This window comes from Aulostomus chinensis, chromosome 16 (assembly GCF_037954235.1).
Source record: "Aulostomus chinensis isolate RoL2024-O1b breed Wild chromosome 16, RoL_Achi_v1.0, whole genome shotgun sequence".
NCBI classification, from domain to species: Eukaryota; Metazoa; Chordata; class Actinopteri; order Syngnathiformes; family Aulostomidae; genus Aulostomus; species Aulostomus chinensis.
This window is the reverse complement of record NC_141335.1, coordinates 1,093,002-1,120,636: the sequence shown is the minus strand read 5'-3', so window position 1 is coordinate 1,120,636 and position 27,635 is coordinate 1,093,002. Positions and strand designations below refer to the sequence as shown.

At 47.8% G+C, this 27,635-nt stretch overlaps 1 long non-coding RNA gene across 1 annotated transcript in view; it reads left to right on the top strand.

The window, feature by feature from the left end:
* Positions 1 to 26,610, top strand: part of LOC147247079 (uncharacterized) — a 105,593-nt gene extending 78,983 nt beyond the window's left edge. The window contains exons 5-7 of the long non-coding RNA XR_015109447.1: positions 10,710 to 10,800; positions 24,671 to 24,822; positions 26,537 to 26,610. This is a non-coding gene — a long non-coding RNA (uncharacterized LOC147247079). The remainder of the gene's footprint in view (positions 1 to 10,709; positions 10,801 to 24,670; positions 24,823 to 26,536) is intronic.
* The last annotated feature ends 1,025 nt before the right edge of the window (positions 26,611 to 27,635 follow it).

Here is a 27,635-nt window from a genome sequence, read left to right as displayed (position 1 = left end):
CATGTTCTAGTCATGTTCCAGTCACGCTTTAGTCATGTTCTTGTCACACTCTAGTCATGTGCTAGTCACAATCTAGTCATGTTCTAGTCATGCCCTAGTCATGTTCTAGTCACAGTCTAGTCATGTTCTAGTCACAGTCTAGTCATGTGCTAGTCACACTTTAGTCATGTTCTAGTCATGTTCTTGTCCCACTCTAGTCATGTGCTAGACACAATCTAGTCATGTTCTAGTCACGCTCTACTCATGTTCTTGTCACACTCTAGTCATGTGCTCGTCACACTCTAGTCATGTTCTAGTCACGTTCTACTCATGTTCTAGTCACACTCGAGTCATGTTCTAGTCACACTCAAGTCATGTTCTCGTCACATTCTAGTCATGTTCTAGTCACGCTCTACTCAAGTTCTTGTCACACTCCAGTCATGTTCTAGTCACGCTCTAGTCATGTTCTAGTCACGTTCTAGTCACACGCTAGTCATGTGCTAGTCACACTTTAGTCATGTTCTTGTCACGCTCTAGTCATGTTCTAGTCACACTCTAGTCATGTTCTAGTCACACTCTGGTCATGTGCTAGTCACAATCTAGTTATGTTCTAGTCACGTTCTCGTCATGTTAGCCTGAGACTTTTCGTTGCCTAACTTCCATGTTTCACCTGACTGATGTCACCTGTACCTGTGTCAGGTAGATGAAGGTGACCGTCATCCTGTGTGGTCCCAGGTGGGCCGTCTCTGGACCACTGCCTCGTCAGAAATGCTGTTCCCACCTGGCTGCCTGGGGTCTCCTAGATCCTCAGGGGGAACCAGGAAAGACCTCCAGCCAAACTTCCTTCCCTGAGTAATAAACACAGCTATAATGTGAGAGCATGGAGCTCAGCGTTGGACCTCAGCCAACGCTTGGCTGATAAAAGAGGGATAAACTGGGATTGAAACCTGGCCAGAGTGGGCGCTCCTCTGTGGGAGCGGCGGCAGCCTGACGCAACCTGGAGTCAGCCAACCTGTTTGCTCCTCCGAGGAGAGCAAACTGGAAGGAATGAAAATCAGCCAGGCCCTCTCAGCTGGAGCCAATGGATCAATCTCACTTTAACAACTCTACACACACTCTCACACACACACACACACACACACACACTCTCACACACACACACACACACACACACACACTCTAGTAAGGTTGAATTCATTCTAACAGCTCTGACTTTCCATCCACAACACTCACTGGAGGAGAAAAATCAGAAGAGAAAGCAAGCGAGAAGGAAAGAAAGATGTAGGGAAAGAGAGGAAAAGACTTGAGGATGGAGGGAAGGAACAACATGGAGACGGGTGAAAGGGACGGGTTGATAAAGAGACACACACTGCTAACGATGACAACAGACCTGAGAGGTGTGTGTGGAGCCTTTACAGTCCACAGGAAGAGCAGAGCACACTCAGCTCACCATGTTGGGAGTATATTTTGAGCAATTGTTGCTTTTCTGTTTTTCAGTTTCAATTTTTTTGTCCATGTCATTATTTTCAATGTAGATAGAAACGCCATGACCCTGAGGGGAGGCCGCAGTTTTACACACCTTAACTTTAACGTGGAAACATGCTGCGTGCGTTGTGTAACTGCTTCTCACTCAATAGAATCGTGGAATCACAACAATATATGATGTTAATGCTCATAACTGATTACATTTACACTGTCCTGTTAATGACAGTGTGTGTGTGTGTGTGTGTGTGTGTGTGTGTGTGTGTGTGTGTGTGTGTGTGTGTGTGTGTGTGTGTGTGTGTTTAACCCCCCCCCCCACACACACACACACACACAGGAGGTGCTAAGAGCTCGGCGATGTTCTCACCTCCTCTATGATGTGTTAGGAATGAGAAACAGCTGCTGTGGTGAGCTGCTGGAACAAGAAGGTCTGGGTGTCTCAGTTAGTTACATGTTTGTCTCCCTGGTCCTGGTCCTGCTGCAGGTACAGATGCTGGTCCTGGTCCTGGAGTTGATGTTGGTCCTGGTCCTGATCCTGATCCTGGTGCTGCCCATTTTTCTCTGTGGAATATCTTTCTCTGTGGTAACACAATCATCACATGTGGATGCTAGTTCCCATGGTTACAGAGGTGGGCCGGCCTAAACCGAGCGACCCGATCAGTTGGGTGACATGTTTGACCAGATTTCTAAGGAGACTAAAAGTTTCAGGTTCCAGACCTGAGTTCTGAAGGAAGTTCAGTTTGACCTGAATATCCAGTGCCAACAGCTCCACGCTCACTGACGCTCTGGTCATAATCACTACGGCCACTAGATGGCACCAGGTCGCTGTCACCACCTGTGTTCGAGGCTTCTGGGGTGACAGGCTGGATTATTACCAGCGTTTGTACGACGTTCACCGGCTAATGTATGGTTGAGCCCCGGCTGAGTTAAGGCTGACAGGAAGACGTTTTACAGACGTGTTCATGAAGGTGTGGTGAATAACAACGCTTGGGTCGCGTTCCATCAGGGTTCGAGTTCTTGGTATTGAGAACCCTGGCTCGCTGGAGCGGCCATGACTCTGTAGAACCCTCCAGAACCACCTAAGTGAACAGAGTCTATGTGTTGATGTCATGTGGTCACATTTGCTCCATCCCCAGGTGGCACCTGTCACTCCACTGATGAAGGTCATGTTCAGCTCTTATTTGTCCTGAGGGTCTGATGTGGCCGGTTTGAGGTCCGTTTTATTGCGTCCATGAACAGCAGTGACCTGGGTCGTCCTCTGATGATGGGAGTGTCCTCGTCCTCTCATCTCTTCATCTCAGGATCTTTTGAGGGTGTAAATGTGGGCTGAGGTGTTTGGTAATTTATGGGTGTGTTAACGAGCTGTCCAGCACCACTGTCCAGATCGTTAATTTAAAATTAATTCATCAAGAATCACAAGAGCCAGTATTCAAGGAGGGGAGTGGCTTTGAAGCTTTGGCCACGCGTCTCAGCAGCTGAACCAATATGGCGCTGTTGTCAGGTAGAGTGCGAGGGTTCTAGGCAGGACCATTAGGGTTACTTCCTGTAACCATTTGGCAGTGCTGTGACTCATTTGACCCAAAACTTAGGGGGTATGTCCTTGCCCAGGCTCCGCCCCCTTCCACTAAATTAGGTGAAAACCTACCTCTTAGTTGTGCTATTGAGAAACAATGACTAGTTTTTCCTGTATGTGACAGCAGCGACAGACACCAAGTGTGTGTTTGGGAGGAAATGGCTGCATAGGGGATGTGGTGGGGGGGAGGGGTTCTACCTGGGGGAGAGAACATTCACAGATGAGTCAGTGTCACCAGGACAGAGAGATGGAGAGGAAGGTGTTAGTTCGGCTGCAGAGGGATTTCTTTTCTGTTAGAGCACCTCAGCCCCAAGGCACAAACCTGTGTGTGTGTGTATATGTGCGCGCGTGTGTGTGTGTGTGCGTGTGTGTGCGTGCATGTGTGCGTACAGGCGCTGTTTTGTTAACATTTAAAATCTCATGCAAATTCCCCTTCAGCTCAGTGGATTCAGATGAAGCCTTTAAAGTGTGTGTGGGTTGATGTGTGCGCCACATCTCCAGTCGCTCTGAGGGGAGACGAGCAGAGATTAAATCAACTCTGTTCCCCTGACAACACACACACACATACACACACACACACACACGCTTTCTACCTGGAGTACCTCAATCTAATCTTCTCCAGGTCAAACAGCTGCACATGGAGCTTTGAGAAGCAGGGGAGCTTGTGCATGCATACGTGTGTGTGTGTGTGTGTGTGTGTGTGTGTGTGTGTGTGTGTGTGTGTTTCGTTGCTGCCATGTTAACCACTGCAACATGACGGATGGCAGCCATAGACACAGACACTTACACCCATTTTATAAAAACCAATAACCTGCTCTTGGTTGTGCTGCATTGAGAATCTATGTGAGCGGCGCTGATGACGTCAGGCTGAGGAGATGGCGCTCTAGCATAATGTCCATTTTATGGAAAGCCTCTCGTCGTCCATCGTCTCCAGAGCCAGACAAGAAGATGGAGCCCCTTCTCTAGGGAGCTGAGACCCCCGCTAGCTTAGCATAATGACTGGTAGTGGGTTGGAAGTGTTAGCGTAGCTCCATCAAAAGACATCAGATGGACTGATATTCACACTGCTCCAACTTTCCTGTACTTCAAATCTGAAAGTAGGAAGAGACAGTCACAGTTTGATCCCAAACAGCTGATCGTAAACTGCAGTACATTAAGTACAATGAAGTACTTGGTATCTATGGACTCATCACTGGTTGGGGACATTGTCACTGGATGCAGAAAGACACAAAGACCTAGGTTTTGTTGCAGCAGTTGTCTGACGCTGACTTGTTGATGTAGATTTGTCGTCTGTCAAGAGATCAGTGAACCACAACTGGGAACACAGGTTTTACCTCAATGGTTTCATAGCTCTGCTCTCACACGGGGAGCGCTGGGCCTCCGTAATCAGACCATGGTTCTAAAGATGGCTTATTTAAAAAGTGTCATAATAAACTGTTGTAATTTGGTGTTATGTGAATATAAAAGGCTGATCAGACACTACGCAGACGTTGAGATGATATTCCGTAGCCATCTGACTTTCACGTGCTGCCATCGGTCGCGGCTCCAGCAGCTCCACCTGAGAGGACTCCTTCACTCTGACCACGTATGACGGTACGGGACGTGTCGGCGCTTGTAGAGTACCTGTGGCTGCAGTGGCTGCAGCAGCTGCAGCAGCGCCTCGTCTCTGGAGCGCAGAGGCTTTAATGCAACAGTTAGCAGCACATGTGAAGCTTCCTCAGGAGGAAGCCAACACCACCACAACAATAAAAAGCTAGATAAAGCAGGGAAGCTCATAAACTATCCCCTGCTTGCCAAAAGCAGCTAATAAACTACAGCTAGCTGTGTTTTATGAGACTCATCAGGATGGTTTGAACGACCCATCAAAGCTGCAGGCCGTCCACGCGCCGCGTTATATACTCAGCGACGGACAGAGAGAGGACCGGGTCCGCCACCAACCCGAGCTAAAGACCACAACTCGTCTCTATAGCGTAAAAATTTATGGTAATGTGGGAAAGAATCCTCCTTCATCCTAATAAAACCTTATTACATTCAGTGTAAAATACCTGGAACATTGTTGGACTCCATTCTGGTTTTATAAGGTCAGGCGACGTCTGTGTTCAGCAGACGTCTGATGATTGTCTCTGATTGGAGGAGGGATGTGTGTGTGTGTGTGGGGGGGGGGGGGGTCGCCTCTGGCTCAACTTTCCTCAACTTAAATCATTTTCCTCGTCTGAGGAGCTGAGAAGGTTCCCAGTCACTTTAACAATCTGTAATTCAAACCTGGAACTCAGGCGTCTAAAAGCTAAAAAGAAACATTTGAGTGAACCGAAGGTCACGGGCAACATAAACCAGCGGCGGAGCCTCATACCAGCGGGCCCGGAGGACAGGCTGCCCTCCTGAGCAAATATGACCTTTCACCTTCACCCCCAACTAAGAATCGCACGTGACAGACAAAAGTTACAGGCTTATTAAAGGTTTACTGGCTGTACTCGCCACCGCCGCCGCCGCTGGGAAACACTCGATTACTGAAGCGCCCTGATGCTCAACTCACGTGGTGAAAAACGTCCCTCCCCACTGGTGAGGCGTCTGCATGAGGTCATGAGGTCATACTGCCGTCCATCAACTGTGCTGACCCGGCCTGGGTTTAGAACGTGTGTGAAATGATTGTTGAGTTGTTTGCATCAAGAAACACACACACACACACACACACACACCTTGGTGGTTTGGCCTGGGTTTGAGTCATCAGGATGGAGGCTTAAAAGATACTTGGCGTAAAAATGTCCCTGAAACAAGTATTCACTCCGTTACATACAGTACAGTACAAGTACTCTGACTGTACTAGCAGTTTGAGGTTTCCGGCCTCATATACTGTTTACATGAGTGTATTTTTACTTTTCTTGACTTGTAAATTGCATGTGAGGCGCTCGGCGTTTGTCTTCCTGTCAGCTGGTCTGTGTCGACCCGTCTGCTCGTCCATCTGTCCTCCACCCGTCCGTCCATCTGGGTGCAGTCATGAGGATTTTCACTCTTCGCGTCTCAACGTCCCTCTTCCCCTCTTCCCCTCTTCCCCTCTTCCCCTCATCCCTTCTTTGGATCAGTCTCAGGCTCTCCACTCTCTTCTCCTCGGCTCTGTTTCCATCTGTTTGCCTCTTCCCCTCCTCTAATGACAGCTGCCACTCATGATCGCAGGTGGGTTGCCATGACAACGGGCCTGTGTGATCAAATATTGAAGGTCCTGCCTTTTCCCCATGCTCACACCTCATTTATTAAAATGGTGGGAAGCGTGTTCCTGTGCTCTGCTCCATATTCTCAGCCCTCATCTGTACCTCTAACTCAGCTCCTCCGGCCGCCACGCGTGACCCGTGGATTCATGGTCCTGCAGCTCGTCTTGATTCTGGTGCTGCTCGACTCCGAGGTCAGAGGTCGTTCGCCGCTGTGGAGGAATCGAACAAACTCATATTAGTTTTACATGTGTGAGAGTCACTGAGGCCATGGAGCATCGTGTCAGCACATCAGCTGTGTGTGCCATCACGGGTCGGCTGGACGGCGGCGACACAAACATGGAGACCACAGGTGACGTGGGAGTCTGGCATGTAGACGGTGGCGACGTTTGTGGGAACCAGAATACCAACATTGCCTGAATGGCTTTACCAGTCGCAGCGTGACGGGCCGGTACCTCTCAGCTGCAGTGGTTTGGATTTCAGTGTCCTGAAGCAGCAGCGACACTGAATATGAAGGATCAGATGAAACTTGCTGTCACCAACCTGCCGATCTCGTTCACACAGGAGGTGTTAGACAGGCTCCTCCCACTTTCTGTCATCACGCAGGACTGAAATAACCAGGATCCTGCTGCGAAGGCTGGTGGTGTCTGAGTCTGTGACCTGATCTGGAGTCAGCTACAGTGACGGCTGCTTCCCAGATTCATTTACAACCTGCTCATCAGACGCCACCTCCTCATGCTGACCTCACACAATGTGGCGTCTTTCTTTGTTACGACTTTGAGGGCAACAATTTCATTCCTGTTTTGTTGACTGGAGTTCAGATTTGATCAGTAATTTTCTTTAACATCAAATCCAACCTGAGTCTCAGACACAGCTGAGTAAGTGTTGGTGTGTGAAGGTGAGCAGGTTGACACTCCACCGTGAACACGCCACCCCCCCCCCCCCCCCCGCTTATATTTAGCCACATGAACTCCAAATCACATCATTTTTGATTACACAAAAATCAAAGTTCAAGTGTGACTCTTGTCTGGCGCGGAGAACGAGGAGTCGGGAGGCCAACCTCCAAGGGTCTGTTGTTGTTGTCCCAAGGTTAAACTTGAGGACTTTGGTGTCATCTTTCATACGGAAATTAAAAATAATGGCCGTGAGTGTAGGGGGTTAATCTATGAACCTCCCCGCTGCACGCTGGGGTGTGTGTGTGTGTGTGTGTGTGTGTGTGTGTGTGTGTGTGTGTGTGTGTGTGTGTGTAACAGGTAATGCTCCCTCCCTTACATTCATCCTATATTTCAGCCGCTCATTAGTATGGGGGGGTGCTGCATCCCACGCAGATGCTAATCAGGTCGATTCGTGGGTGAATTTAAACTCTTTGAGTTGTGGCTCTCAGTTTGGCCTGGTGCAGCACAGCGAAGCGGTGTCGCAGTATAAATACCTGCACTCTACTCAGGTCAGTCCGGTGCTGTCGCGTGGCGAGGACGCAGCTTCTGGGGGAGTCATCTATGTTTATTACGTGTGTCAGACCTGTTCCAGATCCTCCACACGGCTCCTGTAAATGTTGCCATCATTCATTTTCAACAGGTTCCTCTAGAATCCCATTCAGTCTCGCTCTTTCTCTCGAGCTTCATCAACTCCCTCATGTCTTTCTTTCTCTTTCCCTTTAAACCGGAGCGTGTTGGAGAGGCAGCAGTCGCAGCCTCCTCTGGGGGGTCGCCTGTGGCTCGGAGGGTTGGCGCTCACCCGATAACTTATTGAAAGTGATGCTTTTTTGGACAGCTATGAGAAGGCAGCTGTTTGGTTATTTATTTGATATTTTCAGAGGCCGTCTTGTCTCTGTGCACACATGCACAAGCACACAGCCTCTCCCACATCCAAAGAGTGAGCTGTTGGATCAAACAGACTCATTTGGCCTCGGTAGGAACGAGTCCTCTTATCTTAAAACAGCCATTTAGTGCTAATTAATCCTTTTGACTGAAACCTCCCCCTACAACATATTCTCTTTGGTTGTTAGGCTTTCATGCTTTAAGTGCTCACACTACCTCAGATAGCCAAGTCAATGAAACAACCCCAAATCTGATTAGGCCTCCCTGGCACACGTGGAACGCCAGCCAGTTAATCAGCCAGTTTGCTTCCACGCTTAAAGGACTTCCAGTGGATTTCCAGTAACCGTCCGCTTCTCTCTCCAGCTTTGCAGCTCTGAGATTTAAGCTAACAAGCTGTGAGCCTTTGAAATAGTTATTTCACCAACACACTGTTCACTTCCTGCTGCTCCTCACTGTAGGTTACACACCAGGACCGCACCAATCAGGAAGCGCCGAACCGTTCTTATCTGGCTGTTTAATATGATGACTCAGCTGTTCACTTTGGTTTTTCCTCCACGAATGCTTTCATGTAAAAATGCTGCACATGATGGAGGATGGGACTTCTCTCTCTGAACACGCGTCAGTGCAACTGTCCTCTTCAGGTTATGATGTCATGACGAGAAACATTCTGTCACCGACGCCTGTAATCACAGTCAACTGGTCACGTGTGGCGCGGCATGTTAGCCGTGTCTGCTAGCAGGAAGTGCTCCGGTGGCTCAGTGAGGGTTGGACTGAACAAACCTCAGTGTTTCTGGTGGTCAACACAAACACAAATCACTAAAAACTAAAGCGAGGAAACCAAGTCAAACCTGGACACTTCACAAAGACACGCCCCCGTCAGCTGACTGGTGCGTGTCTGTTGTTCCAGGGAAACCCCACAGATGATGAGGATGTTTGAGACGTACTTTCTCTTGAGGCTGTGGTGATGTTGAGATTATCATTATTATAATAATGCAGTCATTATTGGAAATTAAACCGCTTGAAGCTGATCGATCAGTAATGAGGAGCATCTGAGCTGCAGTCAGACGGAGATTCACGTCGGCGTGCTGGAGAGGAAGCAGAGGCCAGTGTTTCAGAGTAGAAGTACCTCGTACGCTCCATCGGATCAGTGAGGTTTCCATATGTGATTTTATGAAGGTATTGATGTTTTCTTAAACTCTTGGCTCTGACGCCGTCCCCTGGAGGACAGTGAGGTGGAATTGAAATGAATTGATTTCTAGCCTGCTGACTCACCGCCTACACTCATATGGAAAACTTTAGCTTGCAGCCAGCGTGCTAACCCGGCGCTCCTGCAACGCAGCACAGCCAATGAGTTCTGACATCTATTTCTGGAGAATCATCGGAAGGCCAGTTTTAATCTTCCCGTGACCCACTTCTGGTCCTGAACCAGACATTGACAAAACAAGTTCAGGGTCTAAAATGAGATGTGAATCTGTTTCTGCTGGGTCTCGACACGGCGGAGGAATGCTTTCACTCGCCTGCTGGCTCCCAGGGTGAGACCCTTTATTTAAAACACACCCTGTGTGTCAGCGTTTCTGAAACTAAGGATCAGGACCCGGCGCGGGGTCCTCAGCCTCTCATGGGTCAATTAAACTGGGTTGCACTGGTGAGTGGCTAATTGTTCTCTGTTCGTTTGCTTCATGCCTGGAAGACTCGCTGGAGTAACAAACGTGGCTCCACCAGTTAGAGTGACATTGGGACGCCCTTGGGGAGGCGTGGAGACACGGGTGGACTCTGAGCCAAGGACTGTGTCACTGTCATTATGTGAGAAGTAAATGAGTCCCTGCGGAATAGGAAGCATGTCAGGAACACTCCAAGCCTCCAGTCTGCAAATCCCCGACTGCACCTGTCAACGTGGTTTCCAGGTAGCAGAACCTCGGCTGATCTCGCACGGAGGCGGCTCTGACTCTGCTAATCTCGTCTGTCCATGAGACAAAGTGTCCTTGAGCAAGACTGATGGGCAGAGTTCAGCACGGCCGCCCTGGGAGGGAGCGTGTGAGGGATCTCTTTATGGAAATGAAGTTGTCCTCTGCTTGTTTAGGCTTTTTCTAATTTGTGAGCGGAGTCGACTCACATCGTGGGTGTGCGTGTGCGTGTGTACGTGTGTGTGTGTGTTGTCACAGGTTTGAGTTCGTTATTGTCAGGTGTGTCTTTACTGAATGAATGCTAACGCCATTTTTGAAAGTCAGTTTGAAAAAGAGAACCTTGTGTGGCTGGTGGCTCCCTTATGGCCCTGGAGCATCGGACCTGATGTCACATCCTCCTGGCGAGGGGCCCTCCGGTCGTCTTTGATGTTTGATGATGTTTGAAGAGTGAATTTGTAGGAAATCTGGATGCAGCCAACAGGTGCAGGTCTAAGCGTCAGCCAGAGCCACGACGCTACCGTTGGAGTCATGTGACCTGTCAATTCCGGACAAAATGAGATTGTGACAAAGATTAAAGAGATCAAAGGAGCGTTGGGTCAGGGGTGATGAGCCTCGGGGGCTCATGTGGTCGCGTCACTGGTTCAATTCCCAGTGTGTGTGAGCAATATTGGGCTCTTATTTGAAATGTGTGATGAGATAAAAGTGGGTTTGTAAAGGTTCTGATACTTTGATGTTCTGTTATTTCATCCAGGGAACCCGAAAATTCCTGTCAAACCGACCCGATTATCAGGGAGTAAAGCGACCTGGCAGAGGGACGCCGACGCCAGAGCTGCAGGAGCGGGGTAATGAGCTCCATGTGTGATGCTGTCCTCAGAGGCATTCCACCCAGGACACACACACACACACACACACACACACACACACACACACACACACACAAATAAATCACAAGAAGTGATCGTGATGATCGCAGCTCAAACAGTAAGTATGGAGTCATTCTTTATCTTTGCCCTCAAACACCATCACTTGACAAAAGTCCTAATAAGGAACAAATGTCAGCACTGCAATTGAAAAGACCAGAGTTGAAGTTTACGAATAAAAATGTGTTTTTCTTGCGGAACATCATCTCGTTCCAGTGGAGAGGAAATCCTGCTCCTCCCCCGGGATTTGGGACTTTGGGCAGTAGAACAAAAATGAATGGGACCTGTTAGTTTAGCTCCCGGGTCAAGTTTTGCTGCAGCGGCGTCACACCGGCGTGCCTGCCTACTCACACTCATCAACACGCCTGAACTACAGCACTGGGAATTCTCCTTAGGACTTTATGGGATGGTCCCGTCCACTGGAGCTTCACTTCTCCGCCTCTGGAGCCGATAAAAACACAAAGGGAAGGTCGGAGCTCCTTGGTGAAGAACCAGCAGACTTCCGGTTCCACGACCCACTTTTACAAACTGCCCCAACAATTTGAATCACTTTTTCTTTTTGAAACCACGTGTCTGTGGTGGATTTGATGGACTTGCAGTCGTTTTCATTCCAAATTCTCTCTGTACTCATTTTGGTTCTTTCAGTGTTTTTGTGTCCTTCGTGCATTCTCTCTTTGTCCTCCTGCTGCTGTCATGGTAACCAGTGTTTACCTGTAGAACCGTTTGTTTTACATCAGTCCTCTGTGCACTTCATCGTTGTCTTATTTGTTGCACTTTCGACTCCTCACATTGGCAGTGTTGGGCGTGATTATCCACCTCATCAGCTGGCTGGATGGTCTGCGTCTGGCTGATGCGCCGCTCCTCTCGGCTCCTCCAGCAGCTCAGATTAGAACTCGGGTTTATTTCAGGGGAGGAATTTAGCGCCGTCTGTCTTCTCCTATAATTTGTCTATTTTCCTCTGCTTTTCCTGGTCTGTGGCTCCGCCTTCTCAGAACAACAGGATGTGTCATTTTCCTTCCAGCCACCATGGCTCTACTCCTCTCTCTCCTCAGCCCCCCCCCCCCCCCCTTTAGAGACTCGGCCCTCAGAACTTCCATCACCCCCCCCCCCCCCGTCAGGTTTCAGAAGGAAGCTGAGGATTTACCATAAAGCTTCAATCTTGCTCTTTTACAGGGAAGCACACATGAACACATGAACACAGGCCAGGCTGCCAAAGCAGGTTTACATTGGCTTAGAGGAGGAGAGAGAGAGAGAGAGAGAGAGAGAGAGGGGAAGAAATAGAGACAGTGAGAGAGAGAGAGACAAAGGGAGAGGACAGAGACAGAGAGTAGAAGAGCCCCCCCCCAAGGATGAGAGGTGGACGAGGAAGAGGGGAGGGAGAGAGGGATTTAAGGGATGGTGGATTTAGCCAAAGAGAAAAGAACCATTAAAGGGGGTGGGAAAGGAAAGTCAGCGATTGGACAACTCGTTAATCTGCAGTCGCTGCAGTGAATTATTTTTTCATTTATGGGAAAAAGAAAAAAAGTTTGAATAAGAAGAAAAACAGTTGGAGCGAAAGAGGAGAGAGAGACAGAGACACAGAGAGAGAGAAGGTCTCCCTGTTTGCTTCTCAGCCTGGAACCACACGGCCACGTGGACTCTAGTGTGTGTGTGTCTGTGTCTGTGTGTGTGTGTGTCTGTGTCTGTGTGTGTCTGTGTCTGTGTGTGTGTGTCTGTGTGTGTCTGTGTGTGTCTGTGTGCTCCAATTTTGCATTTACAATGCCTCCAACACCTGAACTTGTCCACCCTGTAGAACCTCAGGAGGCGGAGCTTGATGTTTGGATTGGGTTCTGTGGAGGTTCTATCAGTGGAGGACAACAACATCACACAATGAGGAAAGAAAACTGAACCAGCCATGAAGAGAAGATGGAAAATCTAAAATATAAAGAGAAAATTACTGAATTAAACTGGAGGATCTAGGGTTCAAAACATGGACAAAGTGAGCTGACGGAAGAATGTCCATCCATCTTCCATCCATCCATCCACTCATCCCTCCATCCACTCATCATCCCTCCATCCATCCCTCCATCCATCCACTCATCCCTCCATCCACTCATCATCCCTCCATCCATCCCTCCATCCATCCATCCCTCCATGTTCCCCCTCTTCTCCTGTTGAGGGTGGTGGGGGTGGAGCCTATCCCAGCAGCCTTCCCCCTGGACAGGTCACCAGTCCATGGCAGGGCCAACACATAGAGACAGACAACCATTGGCTCTCCCAGCCACGCCTACGGTCAATTTAGAGTCTGGTTCTCCAGTAATGAAATTTCCATAAGGCCAAATTTGAGTGAGGGTGAAGGGAAGGTCTGCTCATTCTCACTTGGTCCTACTGGGTCTCTCTGTTTCCCACTCGGTGGTGAAGACCTGGACAGCTCCTCCCATGCTCTCTGTAAATGGTCCAAAGCTCTGGATTCATGGGTTCTACTGGCTGTGACGTTCTCTATCAGCAGGTATGCGGCACGTGGAAGGACCGACCAGAAGCGAGACCTCAGTTTTACATCTGCAAGAATGTTTTGGATGGAAAACACAGCAAATGTCAATACATTTAGTTGCACAAGCTGCAGCTGACATGGAAATAAAAGCTTTTCGTGGCAGCTACGGCTACAAGCTAATGCTACATCCATCTGCTGATGCTTCCTCGTCAGCCGCTGCAGACTTCAGCTTGGTAAACGAGCCAAACATTTAATAAGGCATCATTTTTATTCACGAGTAACCGTCTCTGACAAATCTGAGATGAAAAAAATGAAAATGTGTTTCACCCTCAGCCGAGTTACTAGCTTGTGTGTGTGGAGAAAGTGTCAGGAACTTGACTGACGTGGCGGCGCGGAGGTTCCAGACTGGTGAGCTTTAGACAATGACATCATCCTCACCTTTAACTCGTCTGATTGTGGAGTTTCTCACCACGTTAGTTGACCTCTGAAGACCTCATCACCCCTGCCTAGGCGGACCTCCTCCTCAGCTTCAGTCGGGGCAAGGCTTCACCCTCAGACTCAGAGAAAATGTCCCTCAACAACCCCAGACAGTCAAATATATACCAAAAACAATATACCTTCACAGCTCGGTTGTTACCAGCGCGTTAACTGCTGTCGACGCTCCGGCTGCCTCCCTCTGTCCCTCCAGGAAGGTTGGGATGCAGATTCTCTGCTCGTCTGTGTGGCCTCTCTCTCCTCCTACCAGTATCATTCCGTTCCATTTAGAATCAGTCGGACAGCCAGTCAGTCTCCTCGCCATCTGGCTGTTTACAGGCGGAAAGGTCGGGGCAAATTGAGCAGAAGTCAGCCCTCGAGGGACGGAGACGGCTGGTGAGACTGGTGGATGTGAACAAAGGAGAGCAGGAAGCCTGAAAAAGAGAACTCTTGAATCTCCAATGAGTCCCTTTTCCACCCACGGACGGTCAGCTCAGACTGGTGGAATCGCACCTTCACTTACTAGCTGTTTCTGGGCAGTCAGTGAAAAAAATTAATTAGTGTGTTTTGTTATCCTGAAACTCCAGACTGAAGCATCACCTTCACTCATCTTCAGGGCTGCTGACACGCTTCCTCAGGACGTCGTCTGGTCAGCGCTCCTACCATCAGGACATCAGTGCTTCTGGGCGTAGCGATGCCAGTGCAGAACCTCTGACTATCCATGTTCCCCCCTCCAGAATCAGCTTCGCAGAGAGAACACTGTCCTCTTTGTTTTGCAAATGTTCCTCAACCTTGGAACACGACAACACTGCTGAGGGATGGTGACAGTATGATTGACGCTCTGGTGTGGCGCCAGCCGCGTCCTTAGCCACCATGTGCCAACAGCAGCACGTTGATGATAAAACGTCGAGTCGTCACAGTTTACAGACAATTTCAAAAAGGACAAACAGAAGGTGAAAACCTGCTCTGACAGCAATTCTGGAAAAGGTGCTGCCACATGTGTGCTTCACATTTAGAGTGCCAACAAAACTGCCTCTGCAGTCTCCGTGCACTCTGGAGATAGAGAAGTGTGTGTGTGTGTGTGTGTGTGTGTGTGTGTGTGTGTGTGTGTGTGTGTGTGTGTGTGTGTGTGTGTGTGTGTGTGTGTGTGTGTGTGTGTGTGTGTGTACCGTGTAGCAGCACCAGGGACCAGGGAAGGAAAAGTAAGAGAAATGTTATTTTCAATCAGTCGCTCTCAGCAAGCAACAAACATACAGGAGGAGACCCCTGATGCGTTAAAGGACATTTTAACGTGTGTGTGTGTGAGTGTGTGTGTGTGTGTGTGTGTGTGTGTGTGTGTGTGTGTGTGTATGTATGTATGTGTTTTTCAGGTGTAATGCAGTGTGCAGGGAGAAAGCAAGATGGTAGGGTGGGTGCTCAAATTGATGGTGGTTCACCTGTGGAGCAGTCTGTAGTATCTGTACACACACACACACACACGCAGACACACACACACACGCAGACACACACGCACACATCTGCATGCACCCTAGTAGCTCTTGAACATTCCTGTGGCCCTGAGAGCTCAACACACCACAACCTAAGGATCATGCCAGTTTTTAGGGAAAGTCTTTTTGGTCCATCATCACCAAAGATGACCAATGCTAGTTAGCTTAGCACAATGGTAGCGGGTGGGAAGTGTTAGCATAGCTCAGTTGGCTGCATCAAGAAGACATGGATTATACCAGAGGGCCTGGAGAGTTGGGAAACAAATGCTTAACTGTTGTTAGCGTCAGTCTCGGTTAGCTTCAAGCTAAATACACAGTACGTGGCTGGTTCTCTCTGCATTCTGGAGACACAAAGAAGTGACAAAGGAGAGAAGAACGTCTTTGTGTGTACTTCAGTGGCAGAACACTCTTTTTGAGTGAAATGTCCCTTTAAGGTCAGACGTCCACATGGTGGATGTCTTCAGCTGGAACAACACTCTGACCTTCCGCCTGTGTCAGTGATTCCTGGCGTTCTGGAATTGTCAAATTATCTAAACACACTGCACACACTCAAGGTTAGACTGCCGGCAAAAGGCCGAACGCACAAATAAGAGAAGATGCAGATGAGCGGCAGAGCCCTGCACGCGGGAGTGTTCACTGTCACGCCGCCGTATGGGGGTTTGCTTCATTCGTCCTGTGTTGTGTTTTCCTAAGCGGTTGTGCATTGATCTCTCAAGGCCACCGTATATTTTCCTTCAGTGCCTCTTGGTTCTGATATTTTCTTCTGCGTTGCTGCCCCCCCCCCCCCCCCCCCAGTCAGATGTAGATTACAGCTGCAGACACATTTACACAAACACAAACTGTTTCTGGAACTTGATCCTGTTATTCTCCTAAGTTTATTATCTGTCGTTGCTCAGTTGATTGTCTGCTGTATAAAAGCGGCGTCTCAGTCTGACTTGTGCCTCCACACTGAGCTGAGCAGGACCAGACCAGGAAGAAAGGCACTGACATGATGTCACGAGGACACGTCAGCATCTTTCCTCTGAGCTTCTTCCTGTTGGACTACAAACTGACCTCCTCCCTGCCATGCTAACTTCCTGTTGGACTACAAACTGACCTCCTCCCTGCCATGCTAACTTCCTGTTGGACTACAAACTGACCTACTCCCTGCCATGCGAACTTCCTGTTGGACTACAAACTGACCTCCTTCCTGCCATGCGAACTTCCTGTTGGACTACAAACTGACCTCCTCCCTGCCATGCTAACTTCCTGTTGGACTACAAACTGACCTACTCCCTGCCATGCGAACTTCCTGTTGGACTACAAACTGACCTCCTCCCTGCCATGCGAACTTCCTGTTGGACTACAAACTGACCTCCTTCCTGCCATGCTAACTTCCTGATGGACTACACACTTGACCTCCTCCCTGCCATGTGAACTTCCTGTTGGACTACAAACTGACTTCCTCCCTGCCATGCTAACTTCCTATTGGACTACACACTTGACCTCCTCCCTGCCATGCTAGCTTCCTGTTGGACTACAAACTGACCTCATCTCCAGTTTGGTCTGCTTGTGTCTGTTTCTGGCTCCTCGATTGGAATTCATTCCAACCCTTTTTCCGTTTCTTTTTCGCTGTGTTTGTTGTTGGTCACCATTCCGGGGCAGTGGAAGAAAACGGAGATATGTGACAGTGATTTCCACGGCGAGCTGACAGGAAAGCCACCAGTTAAGCAGCAGGCCATGAAATTACCTACTTTATCATATCCTGCTGGATAATTGTTTCTGTTACAGCTTCTGTGCATCGCCGCTGTGAATGTGAGTCGAGGGCAGTTGAATGCAGCTGCAGCTTTTCTTTTTAAATTGTTTTTATGTCAGTGTCTCCTTTCTGCCGTGCTATCTTAATCTGGGGTTTTAGCACCGCTCGGCTTGTTATTTCCGTGAGGTGTGTGTGTGTGTGTGTGTGTGTGTGTGTGTGTGTGTTTGTGTGGGTGGGTGTGTTTGTGAGAGAGAGAGAGAGAGAGAAGCTGCAGGAGAGGTGCTGGTGTTGTGCATGTTAATGTGTGGCTTCAGCACGTATGTGGGCATGTGTCAGACGTTATTTTTATTTAACAGCACCAGAGGTAGAAACACCTGCGCCGCGCTGGAGGCCTGGAGACACATAATGGCTTTTATGGGATTTACGCCAGATGTGGCCCCAATTATCACCGGGACAGGACTCGCCTCGCCAGCATGTGTGTCTCTGCTGCTTCTACTCCACATTCACATGTTGACATTTGACAGTTCTCCCTCTCAAATGTCTCAGCTGCCGTGTCGTCCCTCATCCTCAAAGATTTAAAAAGATGCGGTCGACTTCTTGTGATGTTCACCATCTTTTTATGCTCATTTTTGATACTTCAGTCTTTTCCTACATGTAATCTAATCAGATGATCTCAGTGGAAAAATACATGAAATATCCAACGTCTGCCAGAGTTTCCAAGCCTGTTTTACTGCCGCAGTTCCACCACTGCTCCACTCTGTTTGGGTGCTAGAAAGCAGTGACTGTACTGGACTGGACTGAAACGAGAGAACACCTCCTCCAAGTGGTCTTGGTCCATGTCCGAGCGCCTCGATCAAGATTCAGTTGCAGCAAGAGCACATTCCCAAAGAGCGGAGCCAGTCAGTCTCTGCCAGTCCAGATGCAAACAGCACCACAGCTCCCATCATGGTCTCCAGCTGCTGAGGCTCCTTCACCAAGCTCTCCTCCGATGAGACCCAACGCCCTCGCCAGGCTCTCCATCTCAGCCTGGACCTTTGAGCTGGAGTTGTTAGAGGAGGTGGAGACGGCGATCTGACCTCAGCGCCATGTATCTGCTGGTGTCTCCTCCTGTTCTCATTGAAAGTCGTTTGTTACTCGTTACCACAACATCACATCTGTCTCCATGATAGCGAGAATCCAGAATAAAAGAGTCAAAGGTCATTGGTGGCGTTGACCGTATCGTCCTTGTTAAAATACAGCAGTTGCCTGTCATTGGTTCAGGCAGCAGCATGAATTATGTCAGTCAATGGGGGATCAATAGTTTGACTGATTGGCACTGTGCATCGTTTAGGTCCAGATTAGAACGCGATCAGAGGTGAGAGCGTCGTGGCACAAAGGAAACCCTTGGAAACGAGATCTGCAGAGACTAAACACAACGACGATTCACGCTGTACGACGAAGACGCCAGGAAGAACCACTGGAGCGGCTTCTCTGATGGGAGTTCTGCTCCGGGCTTTGATGTGAAGCTGAACCCTGAGAACCAGAGATCAGAAATCTGATCCTGTATCAGTCATCTATATATACAGATGTATATATATATATATATATATATATATATATATATATATATATATATATATATATATATATATATATATATATATATGTGTGTGTGTGTGTGTGTGTATAGATGTATATATATACATCTATATATATGGATGTATATATATACATCTATATATATATGGATGTATATATATAGATGTATATATATACATCTATATATATAGATGTATATATATCTATATACATCTATATATATAGATGTATATATATCTATATACATCTATATATAGATGTATATAGATACATCTATATATATGTATATAGATATATATACATCTATATATATAGATGTATATATATACACATCTATATATATCTATATACATCTATATATATATAGATGTATATATATACATCTATATATATACACATCTATATATATCTATATACATCTATATATATAGATGTATATGTATATAATATATATAATTTATTCATATATATAATATATTCATATATATATGAATATAATATATATAAAATATTATATTCATATATATGAATATAATATATATAAAATATTCATATATATGAATATAATATTTTATATATATATAATATTCAGATATATATGTGAATATATATGAATATAATGTATATATATAATATATTCATATATATATGAATATAATATTATATATATATAATATTATATTCATATATATATATATAAATATATATATATAAATATATATATATATATATATATATATATATATATATATATATATATATATATATATATATATATATATATATATATATATATATATATATGAATAGAGCCGAGGCTCCTCCAGGCACCAGGCGGCCCCAGCGTGTCTCCAGCCTGGGTGGTGGCGTCTCCTCCCTCTGTGTCATCTGCTGGGTAACAAACGCTGGTAATAAACACACTTTGTTGTCTGATTATTTCAGAGTTTTGAAGCTGGGATGTAGTTTCTTGAGTCCATTAATGGACGGACTTAAGAGGGGAGACAGCAGGGACGTCCCCTCCTCGCCGTCCTCCTCCGCTGCTGGGATGGTGCGACTGGCAAGTGATGAGGTTTATTATTTTGTCTGAGCTTCTGCAGCAGTGCGTCTGGGTCAAAACAAAGCAGACAGACGAGAGTTGCTCAGGGGACGCAGGGATGAATGCAGTACGATGGATGAAATACTGCTGGGGGGTTAAGTCACTAATGTTCCCGTGTCCTTTTCTAGAAGTATTCAGGATGGCGGCTGCGTGACAGTCCAGGTATCACTCTTTTGATTTTCGCTCCGTTTGTTTTCCCCTCTTCCACACAAACATCTAAGAGTCGATTATATTACATTAACACAACATTTTTTTAATAAAAACATGGAAAAGGCTGTTTGTATTTGAACCTCAGCATGAAAGAAAATTGATGGAAAAAAAAGGATCCAAAAAAGTGGCAGTTGGAGTCGAACAAACGAAGCAACACTTCCCTTTTGCAGTGTTTGTTCGTTCAGAGCTCCTCTGCTCCTCCCTTCCCTCTACTTGTCCTGTGCTGGGATCTCGCTTCACTTGCGTCCACATAAAACCGACTGGTTTCTTTTCATAACTTGACAAGTGGCCGTCCTGGGCTGCAGGAGCCGTGGCGCTGATGAACTCTGCAGCTCAGGAGTGATTTGATGTCTCTTCAGCGTCTGTCTCTCAAACACAGGGACGTGCGACGTCCCGCGGGCCAATGGGGAGCTTCAGCAGCTTGAAGATGGCCGCCAGTTGTAGATCTCTGTTCTAGCGGGTCGTCTTTCATTTCAAGCGGATTCTGGAGGCTCTCGGGTGGCAACTCCATCCTGCCTAATGATGTCGTCCTCTCCAGCAGCAGCGGGCCTAATGAGACGTACTTGTGTCATGGCGGGGACCTGTCAAGGTGACGCTATTCTCTCGCCCCGGGAGTGCGGCTCTATTAAATCTACCTCCAGTCACGCCATGTGGGAGTTTAACCTCAGTAAATGTCATCCCCCACCCGGAGGCCCCGGCTGATTAAGACGTCCTCGTCTTCCTCTGACCACTTCCTTCCTCCTGAGGACGGGAAGGTCGCCAGGATTGCGTCTCTACCATCTGCAGGTCTGTTGTTCGGATCGTTCAATGACTCAAACTTCTAGCCCATTCATAAATTGTTCATCTCTCATTTTGGAATTAGCCACATTTGAGAATACGACTCAGGGTCATGAGGTCAATCCCAGCCGGGCTGCAGCAGACCGAAGCAGAGGAGCAACCAGCTCCCACAACAAGAAATCACAGGACTCCGATGAAAAATAGCCATCGATGCACGTTTTCATCGCTTCTTTTATCAGTTTTCCTGATAAAAACAAGTCCACTGTTGGTATTGTTGTTGGTGTTTGTGGCAATGTTACCCAAATACAGAGGAGGAAGGGGCGGAGCTTCCCCCGTCAGCGTGCTGCTCATCAGTTTATGGACCTGTGACTGGGAAAGGTGAACTTTGATGAAGCTCGTGTGACACCTTTACTCTCACCGACGAGCGTCGCATCCCTGCACAGACGTGCTGACCAGGGGTCGCTGTGACGTCTCTCTGCAGACACGGGAAGTTTTCATGGGCAAAATGAGGCGGCGGCGCTCTGCCTGCTCCCATCCTGCATCTACATCATGATGATTCACTGTAATTACACTTCTCCAAGCAAACAGCATTCAGCCTCCATGTCACATGGAAATTACAAACTCCATCTTTTCTGAGAGCTCAATAATTCCGAGGTGAGTGAGAATATCAGAAAAGAAGCAAAGTCTGCGAAGGATTTAGCACAAAGACTCTTTGCTCCGCGTCCTCAGAGATTGGAGGCAACAGACGAGCTGCTTGAAAGGAGCAGCGTCTTTTTTCCATAAAGGGACATTCCTGCTCTTTTCTACCGCTGAGAGGAAATGACTCACCCTCCAATCTAGGCCATGTCGCTCACACTGGAGCCCCCCACCACCACCACCCTGACAATATGTATATATGAGTGTGTGTGTGTGTTATGAGCTGGTTTTGGTTTACTGCCACCTACCTCAGAGCTCACATACCAGGCCTATGACATGCTACACCACAGCACACACACACACTCTCTTCACCCCCTAATCTGGGGAGGTTTTTTAGGCCAGCGACTCGGCGGATGCGAGGGGCGTAGCCTAGAATTACTCTGAATTAAAGACTCTTTTTTTCTCTTCGTGTCATTTATTCATCGCCTTTCGCTCCTTTGCTCCTGGGCATGGCTGCTGCATTCTGGCAGCATGAGGAAATGCTCTAGGGCCTCTGAGTGTGTGTGTGTGTGTGTGTGTGTGTGTGTGTGTGTGTGTGTGTGTGTGTGTTTGAGCAGTTTCTTTTGAGAGTGTGTGTGTTTGTACCAATAGCCCTGGGCAGCATCTCTGCAGGATTGGTGAGCCGGGGAGCGCCGTCATTCAAAGTCAAAACAACATGAAAATCATTTTTTTAAGTCTTAACCAACTTGTTTTTCTTTTTTGTGAGTCAGTTTGTTCTTGCTGGCAAAACAAAGCTCAAACACTTTTGAACTTTACTGTCAAGACGACGGATGCGAAATGGGCCGTGTGATGCAATGCTGCAGCTCGTGGGACAAGAGCCGCTCCTCCACACACACGACAGTGACGCTGCCAAACACGGAGAACGTAAACGTGACAAAGAACGATGCTCATCAGAGCGGCGGGGATCTCAGTGGCACCCATCTCACATCTGGATGATGGCGATCAGCTAGTAGACGAAGTGCTGGGCAATTTTTCTGTTCCCCTCCAAGCGTTGTTGGGTCTTTGCAGTCGGCGACATTTGTCAAGGGTTAAAGATTGATTTGACAAGGAGACCTGATCAGGCCCAAGCCGGGCTGTCCGCCTCTTTATGCTCCTCACCCCCTCACGCTGTATTTACAGCGTACGTATACAGCGTACGTATTCAGTGCACGTATTCAGCGTACGTATACAGCGTACGTATTCAGTGCACGTATTCAGTGTACGTATACAGTGTACGTATTCAGCGTACGTATACAGCGTACGTATACAGCGTACGTCTACAGCGTACGTCTACAGCGTACGTTTACAGCGTACGTCTACAGCGTACGTTTACAGCGTACGTATTCAGCGTACGTATTCAGCGTACGTTTACAGTGTTCGTATTCCATCCTTCCATTTTCTTCCACTTATCTTGTTATGTGTGGCAGGGGGTGGAGCCTATCCCAGCAGCCTTGGGGCGAGAGGCAGCGTTTGACCCCACAACCTTCTTGCTGTGAGGCCACAGTGCTGACCACTGCACCACCGTGCCGCAGTGTGTATACATATACATATATGTGTGTGTGTATAAATATATGTACGTATATGTATGTATGTACACACGTGTACATTCATGTATGTATATACACATAAATATCCACATATAAGTACTATATTTTGTATGTGTATTCACGCGTGTACGTGGTCATTTCCAGCTCAGTCATTTAAAACGTTCTCTCTGATTTTCACGGCCTCTCTTCAGGTTTCAGTTACATGTTGTTGATGATGTGAGTTGAGATGTTGCTCAGTGTTTCACTTTCGTTATGTTGCTCACCAGTGCGTGTGTGTGTGTGTGTGTGTGTGTGTGTGGGACTCATATAGATCCCAGTCTGAGGAAGACACTGACATTCCCAGTAAGCCCTCCAGTTGTGCTGAAAAGGCCTCGCTCAACAGCTTTCTACTTAAGTTAAAAAACATTTTCGCTTCCCGTTGATCATTTCCATCTTTGCGATCAATTTCATCTTCCACAGATGGAGAGAGTCCAAGAGCGTTTAGGAGATTTGCTGAGAGAGAGAGAGGGAGAGAGAGAGAGCAGATGGGGCGAGCGAGCGAGGAGGATATTGTTTTCTGCCAACAGCCTGTGGTGCATTAGAAGCATCGTTTATCACGCGGAGGATATCTGCAATGACAAAATGGGCACGAAAATAAAAGTTACTGAGCAACTGCAGCAAAAGTTTAAATTATTTAAAACCCAGAAGACTTTGAATCAAAGGGTTTATTGAAGACTGAGACTACACTTTAATTGCTTGGTTGCAATGTAACTGAATTAAGTAACCTGTAATGTAATGCTTGTACCTGAATTAACATTTTTATTTTCATGTGCCACAAAAGGACCAGAACACTGTGCATCTGTCCCGTGCACCGTCAAACATGCAAACCCACATCGTGCAGTCAGGATGTGGAGTCCAGCAGGTCTTCGGTGTTCCCCGGGTCCTGGTCTTCATAAAGCTAAATAAAAAACAAGATTTCTACCAGACAACTGGGAAGAACTCTTCACTCACAGTCTGGCGTAACAACTGCACCAGAGCGATACCAACAGGCCCTCTACATGTCGGGCAATTTGTTTAGCAGAAACAGGAGTGGGTTGAGGGCCGCGAGCGATGGCTGAGTCCAGCTGTGACGAGCTGACTGGAGGCTCAGTGGAATGGAGCCATCGTGACTCCAGTGTGCTACAAGAGCTCTGAGCTTAGCGAGCATCAACCTGGAGCCTTTTCATGCAGTTTGGTGATCGCTTTGTTAATGTTGTTGTTATGATAAGCAAGGTTATGAGTTATGGATCCAAATATTTGAGTTGGACCGAGTGTGGAGTTCCACAGGGGTCGAGTCCTGGACCTGTGATGGTTCGCTACTTTGGGATTATTTGTGGATTCTGGGTTGAAGGCTACAATTGGCCCAACTGTTACAGTGACTGTTAGCTACTCTGCTAAATCAGCAGGGCGCTTTGAGACTCTACAGTCTCTTTAACTGATTCCTTCTATTGTTTGTTGGTTCCCTGCTCATGTTTCCATTGTGTTCATTTATTTAGGGTTTGTAGCTCCTTCAGCTCCTCCTCACCTCCACATTGGTCTTCATCCTCGTTATGATCTGCCTTGATGTGTTTCTCTGCCTCGTTTTCCCACTTTCAGCACGTTATTACCAATCTAATTATTTCCACATGCTGACACTGGTCTGGCCTCCTGTCTCACTCACTCTCTCACACACACTCACACACGCATAAACGTGCTGAACTTGTCACTCTCTCTCTCTTCTTTTAGTAATTGCACCCAACTGCTCCCAGCCAGAACAATTAAGTTCCCATCAAAGTGGATGCAGAGGCCTTAAAGGTGAAACGAAGTAGGCTGACTTGCAGATGGAGACATGGCAGGATCCTCGCTGCTGCTCGCCCTGCAGGAGCAGCGCCGGAAATGTGAGTTCTCCTTCTCTGGAACTGGAGTGATGATGCAAAGATTTCCTGGTCCAACAGTCATAAAACAGGCTTTCTGTTGAGTCTGAGAAAACGAGAAATGATGACATGTCAGGGGTGACACGCACGCTAACGTGGCACAGCCCCCTTCAAACCGTGAAACATCAACATTACGTTCTGAAGTCACTGAGGTGTAACTCGCTCTTTTATGTTCGTGAATGCCATCGTTGTAGCGCGACACAGCACACATGCACGTATAAACAAGTTCCCCAGTATGGAGCGTGGTATACGTCCTGGGCTTAGCCCCGCCCATGACGATTATGATTGGCTTACAGAAACGCAGACAAGCCAGAGTGAATTTCCTACTGTAGCAGAGCAATGATGGGCGGAGCCAGACGCATCAGCGCCACATCAGGATCTGACTGATACGTGATTCCAGTATCGGCCTGGTGCAACTTAAACAAGAGCTGGGACAGAGAGGAACTGGAACTGGTTCTCTGCTCTGGACCCACAGCAGTTGAGAATGTGCTAAAATGCTAAAAGCCAGCGTTGCACCAGAGTGTTTTGTCCTCCTCTGTTTTTCACTCTGCGTGTACTGAGAATCCCCAGCTAGCTTCAGGGACCTAAAAGCAGCACGTCAAGCTAGCGGTCAGATCAAGTTACAGAAACAGAAGTTTGGAGCTGGAAGGAGGAATGAAAGTCAGCATGGCACCAAAACCATTTTGAATGTGCAGCATCTGGAGTCCTCCTGCCGTGCTGAAGTGTTGGAGCCTGTTGAGCAGCGAAAGTGAAGGAGAGCTAAATGAGGACCCGACACCTCCCTGCGCCTCCGCACGTCTGGTTGAGTTCGCTTTCTGATGAGTTACAGCTTCTTTAAAGAGAGAAATGATATCACGTCTTTTTTATGGTCACACAAGAAAACCAAGCTTTGGCGGTTGGAGACATTTGGAAAGCAATGACACATAGTTTTAGGACTCGAGGCCATAAAAAATAACAGTATACTTTCGAGTTTAGGAGTGTGAGAGAGTGTGTGTGACCCCGCCTCGCCTCCTGGTAGCTTCGGTGCCACAAATAGATTTACAGGCTTTCATTAAAGCAGCTGGAGGTTATGGAGGGCGATGACCAGCTGTGTGTCTGTGTGTGCGAGAGCGTCTCTGTGGGCCTCCGAGACTCCATGCAACTGTGTGTGCGTGTGCGTGCGTGTGTGTGTCAGCCGAGGCCCTAGATTACTTCCAGAAGTCTGCTGTTTCATTACAGCTACAAAGCGACCGCACGGCTACACAGAGTGCGGAGTTGCAAAACTGGCCCCCCCACCCCCACTCCTCCCCGCCTTGGTCCTGCCCTCCTCTTCCTCCCCTTTTCTTTCATGGTTGTACTTGGAATGGGAATAAACATCTGTGGAAAACTATTTTTTTCTGCATTTTGGGACTTTGTGGGGAAGCTGAGCTGGACTCATCGGATTTCAAACAACTCTGAGTATTGTTTCTGCTGCGTGATGGCGGCTTGGAGACGCCGCCGTTCCAACGTTTTAGTTCAGTTGCGTCTCACAACTTCCCACCTTCTCATATGGCATCAGGGAACTCCTGTTTCCCAGCACCTCAGATGGGCTGAAGATGTTTGGTGATTTAAGCTTTACTGCTGAATGAATCCAGGTTTTTGGAGGATTTCAGGTTACATTTTCATCAAGAACAAATATCTTGAATGTGTGGTTTGTTAGCAGAAGTGGCATCCAGCTCATTCAAACGAAGCCTGTTAGTCTCCAGCAGCTTCCAGCACCAAGTCTGAGGCTGAGCTCTGGATTCAGGGGGAGACGTCCGCCGCTGAGCGCCTGATGAACGATGTGTTAGGGTGAGGTGTCACTGTGGCGGTGTGACTGGCTCCGAAAGAATGAGACATGAAATTCCATCCATGCATTGTCTTCCACTTATTCCTACATTCAGGTTCGCGGGGGGGTGGAGTCTATCCCAGCGTCAACGGGCGAGAGGCGGGGTTCACCCTGGACAGGTCACCAGTCCATGGCAGGGCCAACACATAGAGACAGACAACCATTGGCTCTCCCAGCCACGCCTACGGTCAATTTAGAGTCTGGATTAACCTGGTCCCTCTTGATGTCTTTGGACTGTGGAGGAAGCTGGAGTACCAGAGAGAACCCAGCAGGAACAGGGAGAACATGGAGACTCACCCAGAAAGACCCCGTGCTGCAGCCGGGGCTCCACCCACAACCTTCTTGCTGGGGGGCCACAGGGAGGACCACTGCTCCACCCACAACCTTCTTGCTGGGGGCCACAGTGAAGACCACTGCCCCACCCACAACCTTCTTGCTGGGGGCCACAGGGAGGACCACTGCTCCACCGGGCAGCCGAGACATGAAATTGATCAGTTTATTCATTTTGCGTCAAAAACAACATAATGATTAATTTTCAAGACTAATTACAATTCAACTCTGTACCCGACTTCCCACCCAGATTGCGCATCCTTCCCCTGAGCCCGGGGCCGACTGGGCTGCCCGCTGAGCGACAAGAAAAGAAAGAAATTGAAATTTAGACAAATTACAGACCAGATGTCAAAAAATTAAACATAACTCAAAAAGAAAACACCCTGTAAATGATTGCCGTTTCCCGTGCGGTGAAAATTCTCTTTCAATATGTAGGATCCTGATTCATTTATTCTTCTGTTATGAATTGATGGGGGGGGGGGGGGTACCAAGGAGGCAGAGACACAGACGATGTTGGTTTTTTCTCGGCCCACCGGCACGTTTGCCCTCAGAGGGGGGAAAGTTTCCTACTTTCCTTTACCGGACTGTAAAGAGTCCACGG